At 38.1% G+C, this 26,179-nt stretch overlaps 1 long non-coding RNA gene across 1 annotated transcript in view; it reads right to left on the bottom strand.

Moving 5' to 3' along the window:
• LOC114941524 (uncharacterized) overlaps nt 1-25,799 on the bottom strand; it is a 77,941-nt gene extending 52,142 nt beyond the window's left edge. The window contains exon 1 of the long non-coding RNA XR_003821661.2: nt 25,647-25,799. This is a non-coding gene — a long non-coding RNA (uncharacterized LOC114941524). The remainder of the gene's footprint in view (nt 1-25,646) is intronic.
• Between the last annotated feature and the right edge of the window lie 380 nt (nt 25,800-26,179).

Raw genomic sequence — 26,179 nt, 5'->3', positions numbered from 1 at the left:
AATGTTGTCCGATAAAAATTTGGACTACGGATGCGCCGAGAAAGTCGATAAGAGTCGCGATGCAAGTTGAACACACATTTTAATAGCGCGCAAAGCGTTGTTCTTCGCATAATGCCGACGATCCGCGTACAGAGAAACGCAGTTGCTAAATGGAGTGACTCGACTCGGCAGGTGCGGGCACACAAAGGTACACACACACATACACACATATTCAGAAAAAGAGAGAGAGAGAGAGAGAGAGACCCGCTCTCGCGCAGCATTGCAGCGGCGACATGCTCGCATTTATCCGTCATTTATTCGCGACGCGATCGTATTCTAAGCTCCGCGTTAAACGAGCTCGCATAATCCGCGCGGTGGGAAAGGGACAGCAATAATTGCGGCTCATTGTCCGCGAGAAGTATTGTTTAAAACGACGTAATAAGAGACCTTTGTCGCCGTTATTTATTACGACGTTATATATAACGGCGCCGCGCGATGATAGCCGCAAAGTAGAAATGCCCGCGTATAAGATAAGGGCGAATAATCCCGCGGACAAACTTTGCCTCCCTCCCTCCCTTCTTTCCTCCCCTTTTTCCCTCCGCCGTGTTCTATTCCTCTCGCATCGCCGGTAAAGCAGCAGCTGCATACAAGATTTATGTAACTGTCCGTCTCATTCATTGTTTCTCGTATAGAAATTTACGTTATCCATTATGTAAATGTAATGTTTGTATCTTTCTTTATGTTATCTAACTTGGATAAACATCAATTAACTTGCTAAATTGTAATCAGTTTCTAGTCATTACGTTGTCTCTATAGGTTAATGTCTAGATTTTAAAAAATTATTAGTATTTACAAAAATTTATTATTACGGAGGGAGAAAAATATCTATTTTACAACAAAACGATAGTGTTAAGATGCTTCAAATTTGCGAGAGTTTATATCTTTTTTTTTTTTTTTTTTTTTTTTTTCAAAGGAAACATGTAGTAGATTGTAGAAATTCCTCGGGAAAAACGAGATGTTCAACTGGAGCGACCGAGAAGATGGCTTGCTCGCGCGACACTGATATTTTCAGCCATCGTCGATTGGTCGTTTCCGACCAAAGGACTGACGATCGCGATTGGGCACAGTCTCAGGTAGCAAAACTGCTGCGAGAAGCCGCAACGGGAAGCACACCGGCGGCTACCGAGCAAGAGCGGCTTCTAAACCGGTCGTCGTAAAAAGCCGATCTGGCCTTCGGGACGGCCGGCCATTTTAGAAACGTTTCAACATTTGATGATCGTGCAGTCCAAGGATTGCCTAATACATATAGTATAAGTAGTAGTTAAGTAGTCTGGTATTTATCACAGGAATAGATGAGTTATAGCTATATGTTTCTTCCTCTTTTCCTCCTTAGAAATTAAAATCAAAGTGTCCAATATCACTTTCCTTCGAAGCTTTTTCTTTATCTCGGATTTAATACGATTTTGGTTACGTAACTTTAATACTGCACGAGATTTGAAGACTTTGCGTGAGATTAAGGTCACGATCTGTTTCGCGATTGTATCTAAAACTGTGACTTAACGTCCTTAAGAACGTTCTTAAGAAGATTATTGAAGATACCACGTGCGCATACACACGTACATATACAATGGTTGAAGTAATCAATACAAACGACGGTTCGGGCGCGCCTCTTCCGGGTCGCGATACCTCGAAGGACCACACGAAGACATGGCTGACAGTTCGAGAGTATTCGGAGGTGGAGGTCGGCATTCAAGGGTGAACTTACTGCGGGCTTAATGACTTCGGCGAATAGCCTCGCCCGCAACGTTACCTTGCTAAATGAAGAGAAGCTCTCGGCAACATAGACGGCATATGGTTTCTCACATACGCCGTTTATATGGTTGCGACAAAACCCTCTGCATATAAAGTAAACTTACTGTTGTCTCATCTTTTAAAGCCTTCGTCATTTTTGAATTTTATCATCTTTTATTTTTATCGCTGTAAAGTATTATTACTTGGGAGCAGTTGATTAATTTCAAGTTGAGGCACATTGACAATGTATCACACAGATTTATATTCTTCTCATATAAATAGAGTTGAAAGAATCCAATAAAAAAATAGATATTGTTTTTTATCGAACGCTACAGAATATTTTTATCGACCAACTTTGCGTCAAAAGACCTCTGCGAGGTCTTGAAGCTCGATCGATTTTTAAGATCTAAGCGGGCACATAAAGATGCAGTGGTTACCGATTCGCAAGCGAGCAGCGTCATTCTCCTTAATGGGCATCCAGAGAAGTGATCGTTTCGTCACTCGTGCGATTTGCAAAAGCCGCGACAATAATGCGCATCGGAACCGGTTTCGTTTTCGATTACGTGCATCGCGAAGATATATGCGGCACAAAAGGATTCGAAAATTGTAACCACTTATCGAGTCATACTGAAAACAATAATGAGTAAAAAAAGAAACGTTTTAATGTTTGACATGGGCTTTTGATTTTCAAGCCTTTCAAAGCGGTTGTAAAAATCTGATGTGCAATAAAATTTTTAAAATATTTGCGATTCAATATATCGATTTATTGATTGAAAAAAAAATAAAATAAATAATTAGATACGTCGTCTCACGATATAAATGAAAAATCTGCATTTTTCCAAATATACGAGTTTATAATTCTCCAGCATATATATAATAGAGAATCATGTTTGATATTAATAAATAAATTAATTATAGAAGTTCTCCGATTTCGCGTGCACACGATATCTTCTCGCGCCGGTGATCAAGACCGAGCGCAGGAGAAGGGTTCGAGACGCTCGTCGATCTTGATAAAGCACCGGGCTTAGAACCCGGTTTTTACGGGACGACCGGTCGCCGCGCTTTTTGCGGAATCGCGATAAATGGCGCCGCCTGAAATATCTGATTTAATTGCGTCGGGATCGCGAGGTAGACAAAGATCGGGGTGGTCGCACTCTTAATTGCCCTCCGGCGTCTTCGCGACTTCTGCGACTCCGTCGACGAAGGGAGAGGAGTCATCGCGATGAAAACCGCACTGCCGGGGACCATTCACGGTCGGTGTGCGAGAGGCGCTTGTAAACGAGGTGCGTTGCTCCCTCCGTGTGTGCCGATTGCGTAAATACTCTCGCGCTCCTTTTGTGCCCCGGGATTCAATGCCCGGCCGTGCGCGTGAATGCGTATTTACATATTTTACAATGCGCGCCGCGCGCGAGGAGCATGCAACGCAAGCGTCAAGACGCCCGAAATAAAAATTATATTCCCGCTTCGTGGTTTTTGCGTGGAGAGAGAACAGAGAGAGGACGTAACTCGCGATCTCTCGGATGTAACGCGTCTTCGTCCTCGTCGGCGAGTAGTTGTCGCGAGAATGTCAATTATACTAATGAGTCATGAATAATATCCCACCCTCGATATATATCTTGTGAATTGCATTGTTGCAGCACGCGCGAGATGAAATCGCTCGACATAATTCTATTAATAGCTTAGCATAATAAGATATTTTATGTCTTTCTCTCGCGCGGGAATATCTCGAGATATTTTGACGGAACGACATGTTCGTCCCATTCGTCGGAATCGAACGAAAGGCATTATTCGACAAGCCATCAAATGCCGGCGAAGGACATCCTGGGGGTTGGAAGGAAAGCGATTTCATCCGCGCCGTTGTATCTTCCTTCCGAGCGTAAAACAATCCCGACGAAAAGGAATCGTCGATTGGCGTGGTCGCGAATCGCGCTGCAACGCTATACAAGGATCCATAATAAACGGACGTGATCTTCCACTTCGCGGGTCCTCCGGGAGGAGAGGAATCCGCGTAGAACGTCGTTGTCGGCGAAGCGAAGCGAGCCCGTTAAAATTTCACGACTAGTTCGCGCCCGAGTTGGTCGTAAAAAAAAAAAATTGAATCCATCGATCCGCGTCTTCCACCCCCGTCCTTCACTTCGCTTCACCCGTTACGACTTTACGTTCGTTCGGTGCTTGGCGGGGAACAGTAACGTTTCCCTGATGCGCCCTGCGTCGCTCTCGTCTCCACGATGGGTCCTTACGAGGTCGTGTGACGCTCAGGGAAACGGCGAATTTAATAAAAAGCGCCGCGAGCTTTTACGCGAGCGCGAAACTCGTATAAACGTGTCGCGTCGACGCGATCGCTCGCTCACACGCGCGTTCTTTGGAATCCAATAAATTTCCATGTATACGCGACGGAAAAGTCGCTATAAAATTAGCGTCGCAGGCGGAAGCTCGCGGCGTTCAAGTTTTTAGAGAGGCGTTACTCGAAAAAAATGCGGGGAACGGAAAGTAAAATCGCGCGTTAAATCTTATTCAAACTTATGCGGCCTGTACTCGAACGGGTCGCGAATTAATTGCGAAACAAGTTGCACGTGTATTAGCCAACGTCTCTAATTTCGTACGATTAAGTTTTTAATTCCTATACTCGCGGCTATTAACTCTCAAGTACATTCGGATAAAATGTAAAAAGGTGACGTTTGACGTTTAAAATGCGTATAAAAATCAGACGGGTCTGGAATAAATTGCACATATCAAGGCTAACTTGAGAGAAAAGATCAAGGAAATGAGAATCGAGAGATAAGCGAGCGGTTCGTGAGACTCATCTAAACAAGAAGGAATCAATTAGCGGCACAAGGTTGAAATTTAATTACAATGGTATCTTCGTGAAGATATCGGAGAGATGAAATATATTTATGATATTCGATCAAATTTAAAAGATTTGGCAGAACGCGTCACAGAATCGCGCTCGCGAAATTCGTGTAAAGTAGCCGCGATCGAAGGGGCGCAGCGCTCTCGAGGCTTTACGTTCATTCAGAGTCCGAACCTTCGGCGCACGTTCGCGAATTTATGCACAGCGCTCCCCGAGTTCCGAGCTCTCTCTCCGAGCGCGACAGGAAGCGCGACGGTGGACCGAGACAAAGAGCTGCACAGAGGTATATTACACGCCGGTGTGTATATACCTGGTACTACAAACACCGCCACCGTCGGTGGTGGTCGGCCGTGCACACGGAGAGTCAGTCAGTCGCAGTATTTGGGACAAGGTCAGAAGGTTCCGCGCTCCCCCGGCTCGCCGAGACACTGAGAGAGTCGCTTGCACGCTGCACTTTCACTTCGCCCGTTCTGCCCGCGTGCATTCGTAAATTGTAACTCCGACACTGACGGCGCGGCGCTACTCCATCGAGAGAGAGCGAGAGAGAGAGAGAGAAAAGCTCCTCTGCAGAATCACGATATTCATCCACGCGTATATATATATATATATATATATATATATATATATGTATATGTTATGCATACTATATGTAAATATCGTGGCCGAATACGCTGAGATGACACTATGCAATTTCGAGTCTCTCGCGATGCCGCGAGCAAATTTCGAAATTGGACACTCCACGATCATATTCCAATCATATACATTTCCTACGATGCACTAGACATTCAGATTGCAGTCAAAATTGAAGTGCTTGGATAGTGGTTGCATTGTGTATGTGTATGCATTAGAGCACTTTTATCTCATGTGAAACGTGCTGTCGCGTCTCTATTAATTACACAATTCTATAAAAACATACGAATAAAACTAGTCACTTCTTGCAGTTTTTTTTACGTTTTGAATACGATTCTAGTTTTCTAATTCCATTGCGTCAATATTTTGAGAAATTTTGTAGTTAAAGCTGTAAGAAATTTTAATAGTGACGTGTTGGCTATTTTAATATAGTAATAATAAATGTTAAAAAAAATTTGTTGCAATTAAACATAAGCATATTATTAGCATTTTCAACATTAAAAAAGAATTTGTGTCAATTATGGTGAATAAGATATTTATGTGGAGATTAATATAGAATTTTATACTCTGTATAAAAATTATAAAATTATTTTTGACGATCTATAAAGAAACGATCTATAACAAAATCTTCAAGGTTTAATAAACACACATAATAGAAATTTATTCGCTAACTTATCAATAATCTAATTCGCAACTTTTTTGCAATTTAAAAATCGTAATCATATTCAGTATATTAAAAAATTACAGGAAATGACTATTCTTATTCTTGTGTTAAAATAAAAATTATTTGGCATACATTAAAACATTTACTATCTAAATGAGAATGAAGTAAGATATAAAAATAGTACTTCGTAGAAATTTTATTTAAAAAGATCTACTTTTATTTTTTTTTTAATCTTATATTTGATATCTAATTTATGAATTATGACGATTGGCAAAGTATATAAAAAGAAAAATCAGAAGCGATAGCGCGTGCCTTTTTTCGGCCTAAATCTCTTTCATCCGGCTTGCGAGTAAATCGCGAGCTTCGCACATAATTTGTAAACCGGGTCGTTCGAAATGTTATTTGTAAATGGTATTTTAACGTGAATCATGTAGTATTCGGATGTAAATCGCATACGATACATCTTAAAAGTCGGACAGTGCTGCTTAAGAATGTTTTCGGAACAGCGCAAGTGGTATAACTACCTAACATTATATATACATACGCTTGTTTAATAACGCAGAACTCGCGCGGCTGTTATGAAAGTGCTAGAATAATGTGCATTAACTTTCCTCTTACGTTCTAGAAAAACTGAAAGCTACCGTAAATTAAGTTTCTCTCTCGTAAAATGCACGAAAATAATAATTTCTACAAATAAACTGCATCGCGATGAATCCAGGAAAAACTCGGGCGAATATCGCGTGAATAGGACTCGCAATTCTCACAGTTTGCTATCATCGCGAACGACGTCTTTACCGTCGTCTATAGCGATTCGATCGATGCTCCAAATGACCGGTTTCGCGATGAATCTTTTACGATCGTTCGTCATCGCCTCTTGACAAAGTGTTCGACGTGAGTGAGAATGCTCGCCTCCGGTGCTTCTATCAATCGTCGTACAATTTCTCGAGACACGGCAATTAAAACTTCCGCGCATTATTCCGTTACGTGAAGAAGGTATTATATCACTTGCGCGTAAACGCAGAGCAGCAAAAAATTGCATATATTGATGATACGGTTAAACATTTTTGTATTCTCTTCATTTTTGACTATTATTAAAAATATTTTATATATGTTTATTTACGTCAAATAAATATATTGTATTATATGTAATTATATTATATAATATTTTATACATTATTATATTTATATTAATTTGAAAATTTAAATTAAATGAGATCTCTAAGTCTAAATAAATCTAAAAAATTGAGAAAAGTTTACTCTAGAAGAATTGTGTTTCATCACACTAATATGTATACACGCTGAGATTATTCTTAAAAGATTGAATGAAATTTGACATTATCCAGCACCGCGCGTCCATCAAACTTATTACTTATAAAGTTGCCCGATCTTTGAAATTATACGCGATTATTGGAAATTATGCGAATGCAATTGATGCGTTTTTAAACAAGAATACAATTAAGGTACACCTATAAGTATATTTAAATTTATAAAATCCAACTATTCCTTATATAAGAATAATATCAGTTTCTCTCATATTTTTACGATACTTTAGATGTTAAAAGCTCCAAAGTTTTACTGAAAAAATGATAAGCTTAGATGAATTATTTCGCATATTAGAGAGAGAACTGCGTTTGCTTGCTGTGGAAATAGAAACGTGTATGATATAAAAACACGCAGTATTTATTTTTGCACGCGATGACTCATTAGTCGAATTATTCCACTACGGTTGAGAAATCTATAAAGATTCAAAACAAAAGTATAATATTTTATAAATGCTGTTCTATTATAAGCATACAAAATCCAAAAATATGAATCATATTTGCTTTTTTAATATCTTTTTTCAAAATTATTTTCTGATTTCCACATTTAACATTATAATTAAATAGAATATTTAAAATACTTTGCTGAGATAGAAATTTACAGCTTAATTAAATATTTATGTTAAAATTATAAAATAATTAAATATAGTCAAAATTCTATTAAATATTTCGAATTTTTTATGGAAATAGAAAATTAAATTTAAAAATGATATAAATAGATATTAACATTTTTTTATCTTATGACTAGTAGCCACACTTTAAAGGCTTTTATATTCACTCTGTGGCGGAAATTTAAATGCGAGAAAATCGATATGTCATATAGCCATAAACAAAGAAAAACTAATATATTGTTATTCCATTGAGAAAATTCAATAGAGTTGGTATAAAAATGCGAAACTTCTTATTCGAGTTCATAAAAGTATATGATTTTACTTAATTCTAATGTGCCAAAATATCAATCAGGGTCCCGGAAGTAATGCGCAAGCGGTTCCCGGGATCCCGCGATGTATGACAAGAGGAAGATTATTTCTCTCACACGGGAGAGGGTTTTTAATAAGTAAAAGCCCCCCATATGATTTTTTTCGGGGCAATTTGTGGGAAAAAAACATTTCCTCCTTCTCCATGGAAAAAGAGCCAAAACAAAAAAAATTCTAATTTTTAATTTATATAGAATCCGTTTAGAATCTAGATCGAAAGTTTTAATTTGGAATTGCAAATTGTTATTATACAATATATATTTAAGATAAATTTGGCTATTCTAATCAAACTGCTATGCGGGAAAATCTTGAGAAATTTTTATATAAAAATCTCGCTGCGCAATTCGCGAAGTAATGGTATTATACTGCGCAATCACTTTTTCATTCCTCACAATCGAAAGATTTTACGCGGTTCGCGTGACGTTTCGATCGCACGGAAGAATAAAATCGCGAATCGGCAAACGCGCCGCCTATCATTAATTGCAACATTGAGAACGGGTTCCGCGCGAATATATAATGTATGCGCGTCGTAACGAGGCGGATGATTATTCGACGAGGCACTATATACGAAGGTGAATATTATAAGAATAATTATTAAAGAACGCACGTTGCCCGTGTGGAAAAACACGATCTTTTTTCAAATTCACGAAAGAAGTCGTGAACGCAACTTGCTGGAAAGATTTTGAATCAACTATTGCTCAATTTATTTATGATATTTATTTTTAACTGGAGATTAATCAATATATCTTTCACGTAGAAGTATAAAAAATGATTTATTAACTCTATTTTTGTGCATACTCCTAAATATTGTTTTATATTCTCGCCGTTTTTCCATTTGAATACTTTTAGGCAAGTAACTGACGATGCATCGATCTGCAAGAGATTGACATATTTTCTTCTTATTCACTTCGACCGTTGTTGAATATTATGTATGAATGTTAATGCGCTATGGAGAACACGCGCGAAGAAGACGAGCGCAAAAATGTGGGACGCTCGAGACGGGGGTGGACAGAAGATGCTCAGTTGCTGTCCGCGGCCGACACAATGGCTATTGAAAACAGAAAATAAGCGCCATTGTTCGGCGCTTTTCAGAATCGATATTTGCCAGTACAACATCGACGGCGCGCGTCGCGGGTATGCGGCGCGGCATGATTTGAAGCGCAGATTAAAAATAAAGGGGACACACACGTCGATGCGCGCGGGCCTGTGCTCGATCTAACTGCGCGCACGTGAACATCGCGACAGCGCTGTTCCATGACAAAGATAAACCACGCGACGCTGCGCCACGACGGGGTGGGGAACAAAGGCAATGCAAACGCACTGTGCTGCTTTTGTCTTTTTTTTTTTTCGCCAGTAATTGGTAGCGTTGCGTCTTCACGAACAGCCCGCAAAAGTGTCGCTGATAACGATTGTTAAATATGCGAATGCGAGAACAATGAACGATTGAGCGGTTAGGTTCGTGTACCGCTTCCTTTTAAAAACGAAGCAGTTGAAGCATTATGCACTCGGACATGTCCATACATAACGTTCTTTATTTCAAGTACGTGAGTTTTGTGAATTTCTTAAAATATTTATTCTCTATTGACTTCATTTTCATGTGTCGTACTTTATATCGCACATACACTTTTTATTATAAAAACAAGCTCTAAATTGCATTACGAGAAAGAGAAAGAGAGAGAGAGAGAGAGAGAGAGAAAGAGGAGAGAAGGTCGATCTTTCTCTTTAAAAAATAAATTAATATACGTCTGACCACAATTTTAACAGTTTTCACTTCTACGAAAAACAGCTAGAGAATTTTACTTTTCACAGAAAATTATTTTTTTAATATTAAATATAACATTAGCAAGATTATAATTAAAAAATTTAATTAAATCATTTTATAACTTTCATCTTCTACTAGAAGCAATCTTTGAGATATAAAGATATAAGACGCATTAATGACAGCGAGTAATTTCTTCAACATAAAACGAATGATTAAAGTGATGCATCTTTCACGGTAATATGTCACACGTTCTGTCTTCTATCCGAGGAAGCATATTTATGTTCGCTTAAGCATACTCGGGCCGGGCCTTTGTGTAAGTCCGATACCGATGGTACAGTTCGAGTAGCCTGTGTATTTTCCGATGTAGAGCCAGCCACGTGGACGAGAAACAATTGTCGCTGTCAATCATTCTGTTACGTTCAACCGGCAACAGCATGCATTCGACATCCATTACGTCATGCACGTTTTCCACTTGGATTAGCCCAATGATGACATAGTTTGTTGACAGGTGTGATTCTATTTAAATATTTCTGAAAATTCGGTAAACTGCTTCTCCGTAGAGTTGCAGACAGATTAATGTCTATAAAGTCTAGAGATGTCGAGAGTAAACTGACGTTGAAGCTTTCATAATATGTTATTTCCAATAGATATAATGGAGATAAATAATTAAAAGGTCACGTGAGAAAGTTTTGCCCGCAAATCATTTTTCTAATAATTAATAGATAATAGGAAAAAAAATTTAGAAAATTTTTCAGAAAATAGAAAATAACGTTCAAGTTTTTGCGCGTTATGTGGTTAATTTACTATAGTGCAGGAGAAAAGCTAATTTATGAACAATTTAAAAAGGTGCAAACTTGTGAATGAGTTCGACCGACGTAATGCATAAAGTAATTAAAGAGCTCATTAATTATGTCCTAGTTAATGTTTGGAAATTTCTCGGCTCGCGTTCCCCATCACTCGTCTATAAACTTATCCACAAATCACAACCGATATACGGCCGACGATAAATTCACGCCGAAATAAATCATCGAATTAGCTTCTCTGAATCGCCTTATCGAAGGAGAACCTGATTTAATACGGAATTATATATCTGGCAATGGCCGCACGCGAACGTTGCATTATTATTGCCGTGGACACTATTATATGCAGGCTGATGTGAAATTCGAAAGAAACGAATCGCATGTATGTACGCAGGCGTGCGACATCAATCGTGGCTGCAATCGCGCGGACGATCTCGGAACGATAACGCTCTAAGTATCGTTTTTAATTGTACGACGTCATTTTTAGCGCGGGGCGCGATTCTCCGCATCGTCGCGAGGCGAAATGAAACCTAACCGGCCAACACGCGAAACATCGCTCTGTGTCACTGTCGGGGCAGAAAAACGCAGTTGCACTTTGCGAGACACGCGCGCGTATATATTACTTTTACATCCTTATGCACATGTGTGCTCTTGAATGTCTGTACCGTAAGTTGGCAGTGATGAATGTTGAATTTTGGACATCTTGGAAAATTCTCCATGCAGCAAGCGCGCTCGAGATCAAGTTTAGCTAAATTTCCTTTAACACGCAACACAGATTTACGTCTCTCGCAAACAGAAAAACCTTTTCAATGGGAAATGATTGAAGAATTTATAATCAGAATATTGTTTTATCAATAATAGTGTCGCCTCGTAAATCGTTCTTTATTCATTTTATGTTTTTGCGAAAATATTATATAGTGCAAAGTATCACTTGGTGCGAGTCAAAATAAACAACTGTCTCGGAATCCGATAAATATTGTATAATTAATCCTGTGTTATAAATAACAACTGCCACTTATCGCATTCTAAGATATTTAGTTATTTGCACATAAATCTTTTACGCTTCCATCGATTTATTAATTACCATGAATTTTGAAAACTATGAAAGATTAGGATTATACACATATCTTTTTTCTCTAATCGTGTGCAATTATATAATAATCATAATTTATTTTTTAAAACTCATTTTAATAAATTGATATAGAAGCATAAAAACTTGCATGTGCAAATATGTATAGGAACGAGATAAGTGGTCATTTCCGGTCATAATGAAACATTAATTATATTTATCGGTTTCTTAGACAGTTATTATTTTGACTCGCGCGAAACGAACACTTTGCACTAAATAATATTTCTAGAAGAAACATAGAAAATGAAAAGAAAAAAATTTACGAGTATGTAACGCGATATATCATTAGAAAGAAATAAAGTTACATCCTCTTCTTCGATATCTGTACTTCGGACAGCTTTTCGAAATGAGAGAAAAAAAAAAAAGGATAAAAAAGCACGAGCGGAAGAAAAGAGAATATCGAACAGTGCGTAATTTGGCGAGATGACACGATGTCCGGAGGAGAAATGCTAATTGTCGCTCTTGTATATATCGATTATAATTTTACCGTGTTTGATTTCGCTCGGAATCGCCGTTGGAAGCACAAACGATGCAATGCCTTACGTTCACTCTTAAGCACGCTCATTTATATTACCATCGCGCGAACGCATTGCCCTTCGTATAATTTCCGATTCGTTACACCGAGTTGTACGTCTATAGAAAAAGGCGGGCGATATCGTTCATTCGTTCGATCGATCAATCGTTCTTTCTCCTCCCTCTCTCGACGAACGGAATCGCTCGCTTCATCTCCTGGCATTCTCGTATATCGACGGATCGTCATCTCACGACGCGATATGCGATGGCGGTGGCTGCTCCCTGCATATCGTTTGATACCGGAAGCGACGATGATCGCATTATTAATTAACGCGTGGTCTCATCACGGGTTACACGACCGGCTACAGAAATGATGTTCTGTATAGCATACCTCGGCAATCCCTGTACATAAGTTGCGTGCGCGCAACAGAAGTATACGTGTTCGTCGACTGACCCTCGATATTTATAGCACCTCATCGGTATGATAATTGCGTGCGTATATATCGCAATTTTCACAAACAAACTATGTTGCTACTTGTTTCAATTAATTCTAGGATATTATTTATCCGCGGCATATACACCGAGTAACGCGATCCATCAAACAAACATTGGATGTGTGTTCGCCGTTAATTATCAACAAATATAATCGGGAAATATAACAGAAATATAACATTATGTAACGCATTAATCGATATATATATCTTATGCAAGTAATATATGGATCTCGAAGCATCGTTCAAGGCGCCTTTAAACGTTCGCCTTTCCTCGGGGATAGTTTAGTCCTTCTCCTTTAAATTAGAGCAGCTGGAAGCGCGAGAAATATGGCCGCACGGAATTCTCTATCTCGCTGCCTGCGGGATTAATTTATTCACGATAGAACATTGAAGCCGGGGACGAAAAATTCGTTTGGCTCTTCCGTCATCCTATATATATTCCTCCCTCTCTCTCTTCATCGTGACGCGAGGAGCAGTATTTCTGAATTTCCGTGACTGATCGTTTCCTTGGAACATCGTGAACGATCCGACCAGACTTGATCGATCGGCACCGTCCTTGAAATGATCGTCCTATCTTTTTCCCTCTCTTTCTTTCTCTTCCTCTCGCACGCGGGAGTGCTCCGAACAAGCGAATGAACGAGTGAGAGGCCCCTCTGCCAGGAAGGGACGGGCGAACTATGACAACGAGAGTTAGAAGTTTCTTAGTCGTATGTATGTGTGTATACATACGTGTGTATATGTGTATGTGTGTGATGGCATTCGGCAGCGCGGATACCGCGGTCTAGGCAAGATGGCGTGTTCTCCTCTCTGTCTCCGGAGAGAGAGAGAGAGAGAGAGAGGCTGGACGCAGGGTCCACTGGCAGAAGGGGGCCCGGGCTGGACCGCGGGGAACCAAGAGGGAACGATTTCAGGCCGTTGGAGGCCGCCCGGTTCCCCGAGAGTCGCATTAGAGAATGCTCGAGGATTATTACTCGCGCTCTCGCGCGGCTGCGTGATCCTCCGGCATCCGCATAATAAATCCGTGCGCGCCTTGCCGGACGATTTCTAATGCGTCGTCCGTACCTTCGGATCGGCATTCGTAGATTCATCGCGTTGCGCGTCATTTTTGCGATGCCGCGGCTGGAGAATACTCAAGTGACCGCGAAATATATGAGACGGATATGGAACTCGAAGGATTGCCTTTTTTTTTTTTTCTCCATCTCTTGCATATATCAGTCGCGAGAATTCGCGGAATGGAATTATCTTTATTACAGAATTGTAACACTTTTTCTTTCACAGTACAGAGACATGCATAAATAATTTTGTGAATAAAAACCTTCAAGAGTTCATTAAATTTATATTTTTGACTTTTCTTCCAGTGCTTTTAATAAATAATGCTTATTTTTTTTTTATACGTTGAAAAGATATTTCATATGAATGCTTTTTGATTAAATTTTTCGATCGACTAAAATTAAATTTTTGCGATAAAAGTTAGTTTCTTTAAAGAAAACCGCAAGTGAAAAATAAAATGTACTTACATAGTTTTTTTAATTTACCCCTTGTATATGTAATATTTTATAATTAAATTCCCTTCGTATGAAGCAATCTATCACTTAATATTCATATTTCTTGGTTATATCAATAAATATTTTTTCTTTTTTGCAAATCTCTCTATACGAGCGTATAATTCTCAGATGATTAAAAGATATATCCTTTCTCATTTGATCTTAATCGAAAAAAGATTACAATTCCGTTACCGAGGTCTTAACAACGGGCGTTTAAAGTTCATAGGTTCTCGCAACTAATTATAAAATAACTCCCTCCTGTAGCCACGTCGTAATCTAGTCAACATGCTAAACGCATGTTATAACACCTCGAAGGACGATCACTAAGAATCGCTTGAGAAATTTAACGAATCGAATCGGGAAAGTGTATAAATGTAGCTGCGCTTTTAGATTCAATGACGACAGGCTTCTTTTATCAAGGAGACGTTTATTATTATTTCCGCATATAAATTCGACACACCTTCTTTCTCGTGTTTTTAATTCAAAACAAAATACATATTTATCCGTCGTTAATAATAATTGCCGGGAATAAAATTGAGATTTTTTAAATGTGTAACGCATTAATTCGCATATAATTTTACAGAAAAAAATGTTTTTCCAGATAGTTATCAAAGTTTCTCGGTATCAAGTTTATACACTGCGTAGTTTTTACAGCGAAATATAAGTTATATAAGAGAATTTCTGATACTTAGATGTTAAAAGCAGTTCCTAAAATTATGAATTATTCAATCAAGATTATATTCGCGATCGATACATCGCACGACGCAACAATTTTGATGATTCGATCAACGATTAAAGGTATAAATGTATGCGCGCATCAAGCGAATTAATAAATAATTTGTAAAAAATACCATACTAAAAAAATTGATAAATCTATTACATATTATTAACTTAGATTAAATACATATTTTAAACATATAGTAAGATTTAAAATTCAATAAAAATGAGCCATTAGATAATCGATTCTTTCAGTATCCTAGAAGCATTTCAATTTATTAATATAATTGTAACAGTCTGAAACATTTAATGACGTTGATTGAAACTTAGCACCAATAACTAACAATAATAAAATAAATATTGCAATAAATTATTAATTATAACAGATTTTTAAAACATTTATAAAATTTTTTAAAAATATTATACTGGAATGATATCGTAATTTTTCGATATAGTAAAAAGTTCTTGGGAGCTCTAAACATTTTCAGTCGAGATTCCAATCGGCAAATCTGTTCCGATCTGCCCGATGAAACGGAGACTAGGTCGAGTGGCGAATCACAATGTTACAAAGCGTCTCGAGAAATTGGACACGCGGTCCGTCGAAGGGCGTTTCGTAATGCGATTGTCGGGAAAATTGGCACGGGATATTAGAAGCCGATGGAAAACCAGTAGTAGTTGAAAGATTATTTTCTACGATTTTATCGCAATCGGCGAGCACCTACTTTCGAGTAGGAGAGAAAAGCGTAACGCGCTTGCCCCTTTGACTTCGAGAGCGATGTCCGCGAGAGCATCGCGAAGATTCACGACGGTATTACGTTATGATTATATCAGGTATGTATGGCCAATAAGACTGCCGTGGTTAATTGATTGCGATACTTTATGGCAGAAACGAGCCGTCGAGTTAAAATCGTCATTAAGCCGGTCATAAAGCGACGGTGACAAAGTTATTCGCTACACGTTGTTACATCGTTTTTATGACAAATCTCTCATTTATGGATGCTGTTTGTGTCAAAATAAAAATTTGACGGGATATGCAATAAAATAAATTGAAAATAAATGCCGTCGCTTAATGCCAGCTAATCATTTACCGTTCGAATATTATTTGCTACTGTCTGTCTCGCGGCAGATAGATACGAATCGTGCAGTTAACGATCATAAGTAAAAAAAAGGAAAAAAAAAACGAAAGATGCAAGAAGTTCTCGCGCAACCATTGGAGAGGAGACACTTGATCTCGCGTAATCTCGGCGCGCGTAGAAGACTGACTTGGGCGCACATTTTGAGCCCCTCTCCTGAAACTGCGCTAGACGATAATGCGTCTCAATGATCGTACGCGTATGCGTGCGCGCACGACAAGAGCGGTTTGTGCCACTGACTGGTCGGGGTCCGTTTCTAGGACAGCCAGTTTTTCACATGATTTTCGCGCCGTGCCTAACGCGCGGCCCGGTCTAACCTTCTTTCTTGCACCGGACCGAAGCGATGTGCAATCGCGATCGGAGATATGCAACCGGCCGATCGACAGCCACCACGACGATTACGACGACAATGACGATTCTTTTTCACCTCGCGTTCTCAAACGAGACACGGCTATCTTTTGCCCGTCCGCCGCCGGTATCCCTGGATTCCCCTTCGAATCTCCGTCTCTCGTTTACGTAATTCAAGGTTTTTACCGGAATGACGAAATCGCGGAAATATGTATGTACATACGGGATATGCATCCGGCGGCGACCTCCGTCAATCTCATATACTGCGCTCTGATTTAATTGAACTCACTCGAGCAATGCAAAAGTCTGATCGTATTAAATTTTTCAAGAGAGTTCTTCCATTCTTTAGAGAGTACGAATTTATCTCAGAACAGTGTTATGGATTTATAGTCTATTTATAGTCTATTTATTATAGATTATTATTATTATAGATATTTATAGTCTATTTATCCATAATCTGTTGTACATTTTTTCTAAGCCAGGTATAATTATGATAATATTACAATTATTGATAGTATCTATATGTTTTATTTGTCCAAGCAGACGCTCGATAAAATGTAATTATTATTAATTAGCATAAAATTATATTTAAATTGGTTAAGTAAAATAATTCATTTTATTTGCAAATAAATTTAGATGTTGTGATCTATATACTGATATTGAATTTATTGTTTATACATGATCTATAAGTGAGCAAATTTAAATGATATTCTATTCTAATTCTATATTTTTTAAAAAGAATTGTAATTCTAAGCATTTCTTTATCGCACTATTGCATTTTTACTATTTAAAGAATCTCTCTTATTGTGCAATATTACCTATATCGTGTTTGTGTACCATAACTTTTCTTCGTAAGAAAGTGACGATAAGATTCTTACAAAGATTACAAATTTATCTCGTTTATTCTCGTTGCAGCAGATTTTTCAATCTCTCAGTCAGACTGATACAATTTGTTTGTTTGGAGATCGCGCTGACTCGATCAGGCAACACGAGTGTATCCAAGGTGAATGGAACGAGAATGCGTTTCGATAAAAATGCGATTAAAATTGCATGCGCTTGGGGTGGCAACGCGTGTCGATTGCTATTACGGTCAGCGGAAATGTATTTTTTTTTCGCGGATTACCGTCGCGGACAAGAGAACGGCACGCGCAATATTCCTTGAGCGGAATTCCTCCCGTTTCAAAATTACCATAATGATAATCTTCTTGAATGCTCGACTATTTCAAAAAGTGCCGTTTTATTTACATACACTTTTGCTCCGATGAGCATATTCATTGACTACCTCCGCAAGTGATATGTAGTTCAAAAAATTAATTTCTTGCAACATTTATAGCAGGCTCGATCAATGTTGCTGATTCCGATTAGAAAAATGCATATGCATGCATGATAAATTGTATTGTAAGGCGTTAGTTTCTTGAAAAGTCCATGAAAAAAATATACAACTGTTTAACATTTTCCTAACTATTCTAAACTGATATATACTTATATATTCCAAGAAATTACAATGTATTCTATGCATAATGCTCTGACGTAAAATAAATTAAATTTCTCACATTTTGCATTCAAAGAATAGGTACATCTCACTATTTATGTTAAATGTAAATTCGCGAGCAAAAATAAAAGAAAACAAAAGTGATATCCCTATAAAGATATATTACAAATTTGTTTTCCACCTCGGATAAAACACAAGATTCTCTGAATATTGTTAGAAACAACGGGGCGTACTGCAGAAATTCGTGAGCAGGGATAAGCGTATCAGCTTAAAGCACATATATAGAGATTACTCCAATTAGAGTCTCATAAATTCAAGCGAGTGACTGATATACGATGACCGATAACTGCACACTGCTTCTCGTCTTATCAGCGTCGAAAGACGCGCGGACGAACCGATGCGGTTTCGGTGCACTCCACTGTGTCGTGCATTACATACATACTTACGTGCGCGTGTATGCATATTGCACACGCACACACATACATACGCGCGCGCGTGCACACGAGCATCAGGAGTACGGGTATTTGGCACAAGGCCGACATTAGCATCTCTACCGGTATACCCCCTACCATCTTGCCGTCGTCGTCACGGCACAACTCTATCCGCAGAAACCTGTATTCCGGTTATCTCACTCTCGCGGGAACCGAGAGAGAGACTGCCGGCATCCGTCGCCATATCGTGAGAAGGCGAAGGACCTCCTACTACCGCCTTAGACGAGCATAGAAACCGTTTGGAAATAGGCACGGCGATTCGACGTTTCTTTTTCCCTTTTATCTCTCTCTCTCTCGCCGCCCTCTTTTTTTCCTTCTCACCGCAGAACGCGTTTCCTTCATCCTCTGCCCCAAGGAGACTCGCGGACGTGCTTTCGAATCCTTAATGCTCCTCGCCCTTTCCGAAGGTTCCGTAAGAACACATATGGCGAGTTTTCTCAGAAATAAGAATCACATCCCGCCGCGTTTAATTTTCGGTGCAAAATCGATGTCGAAAGTGTATTTACTTTTTAAGAGAACGAAAAAGACCTGTATTATTTTGTAATACAGTCGCTTTCTCAAGTAAACATCTCAAAATGCGATATCGCCCTAGATCAAAAGAACAAGTTTTTTATCTTGAGATATTAATCGCCCGATAATTAAAACGTTATCGAACAAATTATATCGCGCTGTCAAATTATGCATTCGCACGCTGTATATATTTACCCATTGTCAGTATTTCTTTGAAATTACGATAAGATATTTCTTTTGAAAAAAATGTTGACACTCTTCGTCATTAACTCTCGTGCGATGAAAGCCGGCCAATCCGGCAAAGTGCATTTGATAAAAAACATTTGCAATTTCATTCAACTTATGACGTTTCTTAGTGGGACAAGTAATCAAGAAGAATTCACATGTAACTAAATTATCGCGTAGAGTTTTTCGTTTGAAATGACTTGAAACCACAAATTTCTCTCTCCGCTTAGTTTCCCATAATCGAGAAGTTTCTGATAGTTTCTAGTTCTTTACCGAAATAAATTTTTCAAATGCAGGAATTTATAAAAAAAAAAAAAAAATTACTCAGTACTTGTCACATATCGGAATGTAAAGTATAAAAAGGTTGAAAAAATTGTTACTGATTCTTGTATATCGATATGGTGCATACAAACACGACAGCAAGAAAGAAAGGAAAAAAGAAATTAATTATGCAATTATCCGCATGACACCGTAAAGTAGGTCTATACCAACGGATTTCGCCATCGGTGTCGGCGCTAATACGCGGAATTTCGAAACGGCGGTTTCGCAGCGTGAGACCACTCGCAATCTACAATCGGTAGTAGATAAGATCGAAAAGTTTGATCGAGTATCGCTGTCGCGGATTGTTTTGTTGGTGGTATTAAGCCATCATCGAATTACGGAAACGCGACCACGTGGCATCGGCTGCGACTGCATACGAGTTCGCAAAAGTTTCGCTCAAGAATTTCCAGGTCGTCGCGATATCGATGCTCTGACGTGCGATCGGATCGAGATTTCTCTCTTTCGCTCTCTCTCTCTCTCTCTCTCTCTCTCTCTCTCTCTCTCTCTCTCTTCTATCTTTTTCTCTTTCTTTCTCCTCCTCGTCAGCCGTACCAGAGGAATCCGATAAGTAATGGGGCATCGAATGACACCTTAACCTGGATGACCGGTATATACACGCTGAAGAGTCGCAAACTCGCGGCGACTCGCTCGTCTGATTAGCTAGTAGATGCGAATTGGCGAGATTCTAGTTCGCGTTTCACCCTCGGTGAAACAGCGTCGACCTAATGTGCAATGAACAGAGAGGCTGGTCGTCTCTCTCCACTTTTTCTTTCTCTTTCTCTGTCTATTTATCTTTCCTTAACCGAATAGCGATTGGTTTATTCATTTAAGACATAAATTTATATTTAGAAACGAAAGTAGTAGAGATATCATATATCTTACGGTAAACGTGTGTATATATGTATAAATGTAATATAAATAGTTAGAGCAGAAAATTAAAAAATAGAATAAAATATATATTCGATAATAAATTTTTATTCTACTTTATTTACACATAATTTACGGAATGAACAAAGTTAGCTTTTTTCGAATTTAATTTAAATGATCGTTAATTTTTATGAGAAAGATACATTAACAGGGTTATTTTATGCAATTTGGAAATAATTGGCATTTTCCCGGATTTTTGGTTAATAGCGAAAGGATATTGTATTTTTCGCGATTTAAATAAAATTAACTTCCTCTCGCGCGGCGCATATCGCGCAATTTTCGCTTTATATCCAAAAATGGTGTATAATGTAATTTAGAATAATAATTGAATTTTCATATAATGCTGGCACACAAAGAGGATAATCTGATAAGTGTAGAATGAGATAAAAATCTCGATAAATCAATATATCTAAAGTTATATGTGGCGTTTTTCGCGAGGTAGATAAAAACTGTATTGCGAGAACCTTCTGGTTTTGAAATTGAGGCGCAATCATGGAATTTGATCGCGCGTAAAAATGTTATCGGTAATAAGAAGCAAACAATGCGACCGTAATAATGTGTATGGTATTACGCGATACATTTATTTACGTCGTTAAATATGTTTTTCATTAAAATTCGAGGGAATGGATGATTTTTAGCCAATTAGAGCCGCGCAAAATGTCCCGTGTTTCGCGTGTAAAACATTTATATTCCATAAATTTTAATATCATATAATATCAATGAATATTGTCTGGCCGTAAATTTTAACGGGCAACTCATACAACGCCCGGCGTTTCTCGTTACGCTCTCGGAGTGAATTGATTGTAATTATTACGCGAGGCAGCGAATGCAAAACACCGCTTTGTTTCGTACACACTACCTGCTTATACTCTCTTCCCTGGTGGTGATTCCCACTATTCATATTTTCCTCTATTATATTAGGCAATGCCTGGCATCACCATCGCGGATTTGGTTTATTGATATTACTACTAAACAATGCAAAATTTACCAAATAAAGTGCGTATGTATTTACCGGAAAGCTTTACATAATGCGGAGCTTTTCTAACGGTTTGTTATTATTTTACATTATTTTGCATTATTTTACATACTTTGTATATTGAACAATAAGCTTCAAAAATATGAAAATACGTTTATTATTATTATGTCGAATGGTTCCATCTTAAATCGGCCACGATATTTCATTTAATATTATTATAAATATTTCCTATATTTATTGTGTATTATTATCAATTTTATTAAATTAAAAAATATTTTAATACTAACATATTTTTTTATTAGAGTACTGGTTATATAGATAATTCGACAGAAATATATAAATTTGCCGTACATGATAATATTCGATACGTATATGAAACATAGGTATCACATTAACGACGCTCGAATAAAATTGCAGCTCTATTAAAAATATATATGCAAGATAATAAAAAAAAAATAAATAAATATACGCGCAATTTGTATAACGAAAAGAGAAATACAGATGAGAGACGTACAAAAATATATATATATATATTCTGCGTGAGAAAATGTTATTAATATCGATAAATCGTCACTCGAGCGTGGCGTACAGGTACAAGGTAAATCTAAAAAAAGATTTTTAACAATCGCGCAAGCAACTGCGAGGAACGCGCGACACGTAACGAAACGGATACGTCGCTGCGAAACGAGCATAATATCGGTCTCCGTTATCGTCAGATGCACTTTGGGCTCGCAATTCGGTGCCCCTTTCCCCTTTCCCTTCCCTCGCCCTCCCTCTCCGTGCTCACTACAAAGAGTTCGTTTACCCCGTTTATACGTGCGCGCGAGGCCGGTCGCTATCGGTCGATTCAGGCACGACATTCGACGAGTGTCGAGAAACGAGAGCGACGTGATAAAGATGAATTTAAGACGCGTTCGGGGACTTCCTCGAACAAACAAACACTGCACAACTGCGTCTAGACGTTCGGCGCAAAATGTATCCAACCGTGTGTTTTATATGCAGCGCGTTGCATCTGTCGCAGATGCGAAGGAAAAAGAAGCGCGTTGATGTGATCGTCAATAAGATTGCGAGAATCCGCTTAGCGCATTAATTGTGTGTTACGTATATGTATTTAATATATCCTCGGGCCGAGATGTGAAAAATATTTTTAACTTTTCAATTGTGTGTATTAACATGTATAAATCCCTCGAGAACTCGAGAATCCACAAGTCGATAAATTTTCTCTTTGATATGCTCTTATAAAGAAAAATATGCAAATATAATTTAGACAATTTATAAATACGACTATTTTAACGTCTCGTGTAGAAATTTTGCTCCTATTTTGATGATTGATATATAGAAATCCAACTTCTCTTCTTTGAAAAAAAAAAACAATAATAAAATAAATAGTAAATAGACACTTTGCCACTCAGAATAGTAGACAATATTTTTTATCAATTTCCAATAGATTGAAAATTGATGTTGAAGGTAGAAGAAAACAATTTGATTAAAGATTTAGGAAGTTTAAGATGTCTCACGTATGTGGCGAGTATAACTTTGAAGAAAAGAAAATATATGATTCATCCCGAAAATGTTATCGCGATTTTTACGATCGGACGAGGATATCGGCGCGATAACCCTCATCATTGCAGCGGAATTTCGTAACATCTTTCGCAATTCATCGGCTTTCGGATATTTGTCTCGAGTCGCTTCCCAGCTTTTCGTATCTGTCGTGTCCGCACGGTCGAAATGTCATTGCCACGAATTCACCGTCAAATATATCGAGAAAAAACGAAAATCTATTTTTGGACAAGCGCGACGAGAACGAGATTGAAATGCCCGTGATCGCGAAATGTCGAGGAGGAAAGGAGGAAGACGAACGCACGTACACACATTGGATCGCATCTGGCGCGGGGATACATCGTTGAAAAAGCAGTTCCTCGTTTTCAGTTATTTGCGAGGAAATCAGGTACCGCAGATAAGTGCGTATACACGCCGCAATCAAATTCCACGACATTGATTTATTGCCAGCAATGTTGACTTTAGAAGCGAACGGTCTCTCGAAATGTCAAAACTATGCAGATAATTGAAGCGTGGCGAAGTCACATATTAAATTGAAAACTTTTTTTTTCTGTCGTTGCATCTTTATATAATCGACGCTCCATTATTTAATGATTACCTTCGTTCGTTCCTGAAATCTTGAACCGCTATTCCTGAGATCTGCTCTTAATGTTGCTTCTTCCGTTGATCGCCCTTTTGCGTGACGGTGAGCAACGGCAATAAAGTTCGAGCTTTCTTTTTATATGTCATGTTAAATTAACGAGTCCGTGCGACGTAATGATAAACTGTATTCGTTTAAGGTACTCGTATGAAAAATAAGAGTGAAAATATTCGTGACGTACCGATTCGATTTTACCATAAGTGTTGAATGTTGGAGCAATTTTAAAAGTGATTTTTTAAAAGGAAAAAAAATTGATACGTTTTTACAGAGAACGAATATTACAAATCCTCGTTGAAAAATATTTTTTTGAAATAGAATATGAAATAATCGCGCGTGAATAGAAAATAATTGCAAATATTTTCCGCAAAGAAATGCAAACCAAATGTTTGACGCAAATCTGTTAATTAAATGGATATATTAATATCAATACACTATTTGTTGAAGCTAATATTAAATTCAAATTTTTCGGCGTTCAATTCGAAGGCCTGAAAAATATGTACCTTACGATATGCGCCGCGTGAGTTTTGTAGTTAATTTTTCGACATGCGAGAAAATTCTTTTAATACTCTATTTCAGACTGCTCCTTCTACAACGTAACAAGATAAGATTGCACAAGCTAAGCGCAAATGTATTTTTTATCTTTATATAAATCTACCTATATATTTTTGTATGAAGAGTCATATCAAACTCTTTAATCATTTAATTGTATATGTCACGCGATCGATCGCGAGATGCAAAAAAAGACGCAGTGGATCAGACGGTTTTCGTTAAATTTGTTTTTCGGGTCATCCAGTCTCGCAGATTATAAAATAGTTGTTTTCGCGGTCATTTTCGACGGATTCGGATCTTGTCTCGGCCTCGTTTCCGTCAGTCGAGAAACTGCGAAAGAGCATTATTTCAGCGCACACAGATTTTATCTCGCGTGCGCGAGGCAGAATTCAGGATCTGCACCTGGCAGCGCTGGCGGGCGGATCGACGTCGTCGACGCGCGTTTCGAGTGACGTTATCATCGCCACCGAAATAGCGTGTTGATAAGGTCGTCTCTCCCGGACGCGCGGCCAACGACGTCGCGTCTGCTCCCAATAGAATTCCATTAATCTGGCTTACGACGATCAGTATGCAATGTTGGTGGCGTCGCGTCGTATCGACAATTTAACCCAAGGATGGATAGGGCGTTCTCCTTGTTTAATGAGCGACGCCCCGGTAAGGGAACCCGAAGGGAGAGCAGACAAAGAGCAGAGGCACGTATTTTTGCGCGTGTCTTCGGAGGCGTCTCGTCAGAGGCAAACGTCAATTGCATTATTTAATGCGAAAATATCAGGGCGCAAAAAAGAGCGCTTTTAATCGTCGAGTTTTTTTTTCAGCCACACATGCGTAAAGCACGTGTTTACAAGACACTTGTATATGTAACACGTACATATAACGTTTGGGCTTAATTCATACAAGTAATCAATAATCTCGCAATTAAGTGAAATTCACGTCTTGAATATAAATTGTTATTGGTTCGATTTACCCGCGAAATCTTCAATATTTTGTTATTATTATAGCAGAAGCTTTTATTATTAGAGTGCCATATATATATATATGTATAGGTCTTTTTATAAATTTCGTCTTTTTATAAAAAGCCTAGGTTTTTTATAAATGTCCTTCTATAAAAATTCAATGTTTTCGAATTAAGGTCAGATCTTTTTTTTCACATGAAATGAGTGAATTTATAAATATTGCAACATATATGTTTCGCTATCTCATCGACTTGATGAGTAACCGATTCCATTTCACTCTACTCCGAGAATTCCCGAGTTAAGTCTATTGCACGCGATGAAATAGTGTACAATATCGTATCGGGGACATACCTCATCGATGATGTTACAGCAATTTTGGCGTGTGATGATAAAGTGGCTGGTATCTTCAATAATTGCAGGGAAAAGAAATGGAGATAGGAATTACATCGTTGTTTGCTATTGCAGTCTCAGTCCTTCGACGAACCGCTGCATCAGACACAGATAATTAAGTTTACCTGGAAAAATACAATCATTTGATGAATCGCAATCATTGCTGTGACGGGAACATAGCGTCGATAAACTGCCGAAAGAAAAAGGAAACATAAGTGAAGCAAACGTGGAAGAGCGAAGAACTATATATTTGTACCGTTTGAATTTTTCAGGAAAAGTCAATTCGAAGGATAAATATTGTATTTCTCGAGTAAAAACTTTGAATAATTCATAGAGAACAGAAAATAATTTATTAAATATCAAATAAAGACACTGTAAGAAATTTAAAAAAAAGATGCCAAGTTTTATAATTTACTTAATCTTTAAAAAATTTTAAATCTTAATGAAATATCGTTAAATATTCAATAATCGGTATTTCTCAAGTATTGTATAAT

The sequence above is a fragment of the Nylanderia fulva genome, unplaced genomic scaffold (genome assembly GCF_048542155.1).
Source record: "Nylanderia fulva isolate GAGA-0341 unplaced genomic scaffold, ASM4854215v1 Scaffold51, whole genome shotgun sequence".
Classification (NCBI taxonomy): Eukaryota; Metazoa; Arthropoda; class Insecta; order Hymenoptera; family Formicidae; genus Nylanderia; species Nylanderia fulva.
The sequence above is the reverse complement of the archived record's forward strand: the minus strand, read 5'-3'. Positions and strand labels throughout refer to the sequence as shown.